This window comes from Ursus maritimus, unplaced genomic scaffold (assembly GCF_017311325.1).
Source record: "Ursus maritimus isolate PB19 unplaced genomic scaffold, ASM1731132v1 scaffold_24, whole genome shotgun sequence".
In the NCBI taxonomy this organism is placed as follows: Eukaryota; Metazoa; Chordata; class Mammalia; order Carnivora; family Ursidae; genus Ursus; species Ursus maritimus.
The window spans coordinates 19,387,195-19,394,684 of record NW_024424897.1 but is presented as its reverse complement, the minus strand read 5'-3'; positions in this window follow the sequence as shown (position 1 = coordinate 19,394,684).

Below are 7,490 nucleotides of genomic sequence, written 5' to 3'. Positions count from 1 at the left end.
GACGTCATGACCGTCCTGTGTCGCTCGGGAGGTCGGTCCTGGTCTACTTGCTTAAGGGCCCCGCCGCGCCACCTAGAGGCTGAGCTGGGAAGCGCGGCAGGCATCGGCGGGGGGGCAATGGTAGCGAGGGGAGATGCAAGGACCGAGTTGGAAAAGAATGGGGAGCCTTACCCGATCTGTAATTCTGGGACTTTTGTTTAGATTTGCTACTTTTGAACGGAACCACTTTAATTCTTCTTGCAGTATCCGTTTTAAAAATTTCTCCCTGGGGGAGCTGGGCTTTCTTTCAAATGCCCCTGAAAGAGTGATAGAAGCACTTGGAGGGGAAGATGAGGAGGTAAATTTTATTGTGTTTTATTTTATATTTTAAAATTTCAGTTATTAATTAGGGAAAATCAAGCGCTTCATATATCACATATTCAGTTATTAAATTTATAAAACTAAAACATTTTTGTTTTGGTGCAGGAATAGACCACGATCAATGGAACATAATACAGTTCAAAAATAGACCAAGTTTACGGGGGATTTACTATGTGGTAAAAGCTAGTATTTCAAATCAGTGGGGAAATGAGCTACTTAGTAAGTGATCATTGGAGCCAAAGAGCCATGTAGATAGCAGAGAGCTGAATCTCTACCTCCCTGTTTACACCAAAAGAAGCTCCAAGTTGGTCACAAATTTAAGCATCAAAAACTCAACGGTAAAAGGTACTAGATGAAAGCATTAGTGAATATTTTTTTATAATCTTGGAGTGGAGAAAGTCTAACTATGACATGAAAATCAAAAACCAAGAGGAAAATATGGAATTTTACTCCTTAGAAATTAAAGCTTTCTGAACCATCAATGACTCTGTAAAAAAATTTTACAAAAGAAAAATGTAGAAAATAATTGCAGCTCATAAGACAGGCTAATTTCCTCAATATACAGACCTCTATTCAATCAAAATACAGAGCTTTATTCAAAAAAACACCAAAAGACCAGTAATGAAATGGGCAAAAAATATGAAAAGGTGAACTCCCAGAACGACAAACGATTGATAAAGTAATAGATGTTTCGTTTCATTTGTAATTAAGTCAATGGAAGTTAAACTTAAGTGGGGCAGCATTGCTGATTTATGAGATGGGTAAAGGCTAAACCAGTTGATAACATCCAGTGCTGATGAGCATTCATGAAACTCTAGAATACCATTGGCTGGGAGTGCAAATTAGTATAATCTTTTCAGAGGTCAATTTGGAAAGGTCAATCAAATTTTTAAGCGTTCACTCTTTGACTCATAAAATCTCTTTCTAGGAATTTTCCTTTTTTTTTTTTTAAAGATTTTATTTATTTATTCGACAGAGATAGAGACAGCCAGCGAGAGAGGGAACACAAGCAGGGGGAGTGGGAGAGGAAGAAGCAGGCTCATAGCAGAGGAGCCTGATGCGGGGCTCGATCCCAGAACGCCGGGATCACGCCCTGAGCCGAAGGCAGACGCTTAACTGCTATGCCACCCAGGCGCCCCTCTAGGAATTTTCCTAATAGATGTACAAGTGCTCAAAAATATACGTATAAGAATTTCACTGCTAAATGTCCTTCAGTCATAGAGGATTGTTTAAATAAATTATGGTATTATTCATTCAACAGAATACTATGCAGCCATTAAAAAGAATAAAGTAAAATTTTTTTATTTGGTTAATTTGGCCACTTCGAGAATGGTCTGAAGAAGGGCAAAGGTGGCAACAGGGAGACCAGCTAAGAGGTTTTTCCATGAATTGAGACAAGAGGTGTCAATTGAAATAAAAATTATGGGCAGTATACATGGTATGATTTTATCTGAATAAAAAATAACATGACATATGATATGACATGTATTATGTGTTATGTGGACAATGGGACAGAGACTTTTTCTTCTACTTAAGACAAGCGTGTACTGCCAGATTTTTTTCACAATAAGCCTACAATTCATTTCCAACAAAATTAAACCTTTATAGGAAGATAATATAACAAATACAGGAAGTTAGGAGAATAGTGTCATAAAGTTACCCATAATGTCACCACACTAGAATTTTTGTTTTCCATTAAGACGTGTTTTTCCTGTGTACCTTAACGTAGTTGGATTTGTATTTATAATCTGTATGTAATTTTTGTATCTTGCTTTTAAAATTTAATATTGCATATTATTTTACATTTTGCTACACAGTTTTTGTAATTGTCATTCTCTTGGCTGCCTTATGTTACATCAAATGAGTGACCTTAATGTATTTCTTTTTTGCTGGAAATTTCCCTTGTCTCCAGTTTGCGTGATTACGATAATGCTGCGATGAAGAGCTGACCGCTTCCTTGTGTTAGAGTCTCACAATTGGGATTACTGAATTAAAAGAGCATGGCTGTTTCATGTCTACTAACATCAGCAGTTGCTTTAGAAAATGGTTGCACATAATTATATTCTGCCTCCAATAATGTATGAGAGAGCCTGCTTCACGATGCCCTGGCCAGTATTAAATATCATATATCTGAGGACTAAGGGCCAAAACAAATGGCACCTCCCTGTTATTTTCATCGGCATCGTTGTTTACTTGCATATAGTGGGTTGCTTTAGTTTCTCTTTTGTGAAGTTTCTGTTTGCATCCTTTGCCCATTTATCTGCTAGGTTCTTAATATTTTTCTTAACATTTTTCATCAATTTATGTGAATTCTATTTAATTAAGGTGTTTTCGGATGTGCAAAAGTTTTACATTTTTATAAAGTCGAATCCGCTTTTTTTCTTGGTGACTTCTCTTGCTTAGAAAGTTGTGTCCACAGAATAAATAAATAAAGATTTAAATGAAATTAAAAATTTTAAAAGATTTTATTTCTTTATTTGGGAGAGAGAGGGAGAGAGAGCACGACCGGGGGAGGCGCAGAGGGAGGGGGACAAGCAGACTCCCGCTGATCACGGAGCCTGATGCAAGGTTCGATGCCACAACCCTGAGATCATGACCAGAGCTGAAATCAAGAGTTGGACATTTAACTGACTGAGCCACCCAGGTGCCCCCAAATTAAATTTTTAAAAAAAGAAAATTGTTCCCACTTCCAGAAATCATGTTCTTATTATCGTAAATGTATGCGATCTTCCTGTAATTGGTATTAGATGTATTATGCAGAACCAGATTGGGCTTCTCCTGGTGTTCGAACTAATTAGAGGTTACACACTTCTTCCTCTTGGATCTTTCAGCCTGAGGACCCCCCCCCCCGGAGGAGGTGAGGGGAATCATCCTAAAGGGATTCTCACCTTGGCCTGGTGTGGCCAGTTCCCAGTCCTACATTTCTTGCTGCTTGGCTGCCACTAACACTGTCTCAGAAAGGCGTGGGGGATGTAACGAGCTTCTAAAGAGTAGAGCATATAGAGGCTACAACGGAGGGCTTAGAGGTCTAGGTTGCCTGGGTTCAAAAACCTATCTTTGTTATTCACCAGCTCTGACCTCATACAAGTCTGTGCCTTGTTTCCTTATTTATAAAATGAGAATAATAGTATATGTCATATAGGGTAGTGTGATGATTAAATGAGCTAGTAATATGAAGCACAAAGAGCGATGCCTGGCACATAGTAAATTCTCTGTGCGCCCTGCTGCTTGGAGGATAATGACAGCATGCATAGTGCTTGAGGGATTGTCAATAATGGACAAAATACCCTAAGTCGATTTAACAGATATTTATTGAGGACCTACTATGTGCTAGTCACTCTTCTACTTCTGGGAGGATACACTGGCGAACTATTCGAATAGTTTATACTCTAGAGGAGAGAATTTGACAATAAACTTGTACACAAATGAGATGATCAGATAATGGTAGTTATTAAGGGTTGAATTGTGCCCCACAAAATATGATGAAGTCCTGACCGCCAGTACCTGTGAATGTGGCCTTTATTTGGAAATAGGGCCTTTACTGATGATCAAATCCATGAGGTCCTTAGGGTGGGCCCTAATCCAATTTCACTGGTGTCCTTTTACAAAGGGGCGATCTGGATACAAATATGCACGCGGACAGAGGAAAGACAGGTGAAGAGACATGGGGAGATGATTGTCTCCAAGCCAAGGAACACCTATGGATCCCGGGATCCGGGAGACCAGGCCTGGAACAGGTTCCTCCCTGGCACCTTCAGAGGGAGCACAGTCCTGATGACACTTTGATTTCAAACTTCTAGTCCCCAGAACTGTAAGAGAATTCTTTTCTCTTGATTGGCTCAGTCACTTACGCGTCTGCCTTCAGTTCAGATCCTGATCCCAGGGTCCTGGGATTGAGCCCCACATCGGGCTCCCTGCTCCCTCTCCTCTCTGCTCCCTCTCTTTCCTGCTCGTGCTCTCTCTTGCTATCTCTCTCTCTCAAATAAATAAAATATTTTAAAAAACAAGTGAGGAGATGGAGAAAAGCATATTCATACAGGTAAAGCTAACAGGACCTGCTGATGGATTAGATGTGGGGAGATGAAGAAAAGAGAGGAATCAAGGTTGACACTTCCATGTTTGGTTTGAACAACTAAGTGGATAGTTGTCCATTACTGAGATGGGGAAGAGCAGGAAAATAACAGGTGTATGGAAGAATCAAGAATCCTGGTTTGGCCACGCCAAGCTTGAGATGCCTATTTGCTACCCAAGTAGGAATGTCAAATAGACTATTGGAGATCAGTGAAGATGTCAGGACTGGAGATACAAATATAGAACCATCAGGATACAGATGATATTTATAGCTATGAACATAGGTAATACCTCTTAGGGAGAAAGTGTAAGTGGAGAATAATAAAGGCTGTTGGACTAAGCCCTGGAGCATGCCGCCATTAAGAAGGGAGCAGTGAGGGGCGCCTGGGTGGCTCAGTCGTTAAGTGTCTGCCTTTGGCTCAGGGCGTGATCCCAGCATTCTGGGATCGAGCCCCACATCAGGCTTCTCCGATGGGAGCCTGCTTCTTCCTCTTCCACTCCCCCTGCTTGTGTTCCCTCTCTTACAGTCTGTCTCTCTCTGTCAAATAAATAAATAAAATCTTAAAAAAAAAAAAAAAGAAGAAGGGAGCAGTGGAGGAAGAGCCAGCAAAGGAAATAGGTCACCAGTGAAGTTGAAGGAATGTTGGAAGAACAGGTTGCCATATATGTTTTGAAAGGTGGAGTGGTTAGGGATGCCTGGGTGGCTCAGTCAGTTAGGTGTCCATTTCTTGATGTTGGCCTATGATTTTTGGTCATGATCAGGGTTGTGAGATCTAGCCCCATGTTGGGCTCCCTGTTCAGTGACAAGTCTGCTTGAAATTTTCTCTCTCCCTCTCCCTCTGGCCCTCCCCCCTGCTTGTGCACTCTCTAAATAAATAAATAAATAAACAAACAAATAAAATCTTTAAACTTTTTTAAAAAAATGTGGAGTGGTTAATGTGTACTGCTGAGAAATTCAAGATGAAGAGAGGTGACCCCTGGTGCTATTAGTAGGGCAGTAATTAGTAACCTAACAAGAACTATCTTAGAACGTGGGGTGGGAGAGCCTGACTGGAGTGGATTGGAATGAGTGGGAGATGAAGTAGAGTAAGAGACAATAATATCATTCAAGAAGTCTTGGCATGGAGAAGAGCGCAGAAATGGAGTGATAGCTACAGAGGAACCTGGGCCCATTTTTCACAAGATGGGAGAAACTTGTCATGTTTGGAAATGATCCAGTGGAGACGGATAAACGTAATATAGGGGGAAAATGGATAATCACAGGAGCACAGACCAAGGGATCTTTCCTTCAGTGAAAGAGAGGAAAGGCAGAAAATACTTGCCGGCTGGCAAATTTGGTGGGGAGAGGAAGTTCTCATTTGCTTGTTTTCTCAATGAATAATGAGCCAAAATCATAAATTGGATGTGGTGGGGGAGGGATAGTGAAGGATTAGGGAAATGAGAAAGCATGACAGTCATTTGGAGTGGAGGAGAGTACATTTGTCAGGGACATGTAGTAGGCTCTCCGGCAGTGTTGTGCACCCATCTGAGATTTGTGGACATGAATTTAAAGTGAGACCAGTCGTCAGTGATCATGTTTGATTCACAAGCACCAGAAATGAATCGAGTTTGTTGAATGCATTGGCTCTTAGCAATTGTTCACTGAATGAATGAATGAATGAATGAATAAATAAGTAGAGTATTATATAAAACATTTGGATAAGGGAGGAGGAAGGGAAATAAAGAATAAATGTGGGGCGCCTGGGTGGCTCAGTTGATTAAGCATCTGCCTTCGGCTCAGGTCATGATCCCAGAGTCCCAAGATCGAGCCCCACATTGGGCTCCCTGCTCAGAGGGGAGTCTGCTTCTCCCTCTGCCTCTCACCCTGCTCTTGTGCTCTCTCTCACTCTCTCTCAAATAAATAAATAAAATCTTAAAAGAAGAACAATAAAAATGAATGTGTATCCGTCTACTTACAACCCACCTGAAGACAAAACACAATTATTTGAGAACAAAGCCATATTTCAACAAACACAAATATATTGTTTTCAACTTAAAGTTGTTAATTCTGAAAGAAATGCAGGGTAATGGTGTACTTGAAATAGGATGAACTTAATTAGGGAAAGCATTCCTTTTTTTTTTAAAGATTTTTATTCATCCATTTGTCAGAGAGAGAGAGAAGGAGCAGGGTAGAGGGAGAAGGTAGGTAGAGGCAGGTAGGGGGAGAAGCAGACTCCCTGCTGGGCAGGGAGCCCAATGCAGGCCTTGATCCCAAGACCTGGGATCATGATCCGAGCCGAAGGCAGACACCCAACTGACTAGCCACCCAGGTATACCTGGCAAAGCACTCCTGAAGCTAAGTTCCAGATCAGAGTTTGAAGGTTACTAGGTACAAGTGTTAACAGAAAGCAGAGGTAAAAGAGAGAAAACTAGTAGACATTACTAAGCAAGATGGGTAGTATGGGCTATGTTGCATACAGTCTTGAAGAAATGGAAAAGGACTTGGAGTCTGGAAGCAACGATGATAATAATTCTATAGTTTAAGGAGTAAGCTCTTCATGCTAAGCACTAACGGGTAGCTCAGTTGACAATGACTGCTATTTATCTGGTTCCTGCCTTGTGTCCACACACTGTGTGAGTTCTTTTACGTATTTATGATTTCCAATATTCACAAACACTCCACAGAATTACATATTATTTATTTATTTATTATCAAAATTCCTTTTCACAGATAAGGGAATTGAGACCCAGCATTTCAGTCATTTCCCCAAAATATCACAGTAAGGAGCTGAGGTAGGATTTGAACTGAGGTATCTCTCTGATTCCAAAGGCCATGGTCAATGACACTTCATCTAACTGTGTATTCCCCCCACTCCCCTTGTGCTTAGCACAGAGGCCTTCCCAGGATAAACACTGAGCATCAAAAATGACCCCAAAATGTAAATCAGACAACCTGCCTTCATACTTAATCCAAATTGTTTCCCAACAACCCTCCCCACCCTACTCCCATCCCCCACTCACTAACTAGTCTTTCAATTTCTTCAACAGGACAACCTCTTTCCTCCCCCCCCCCCCCCAGC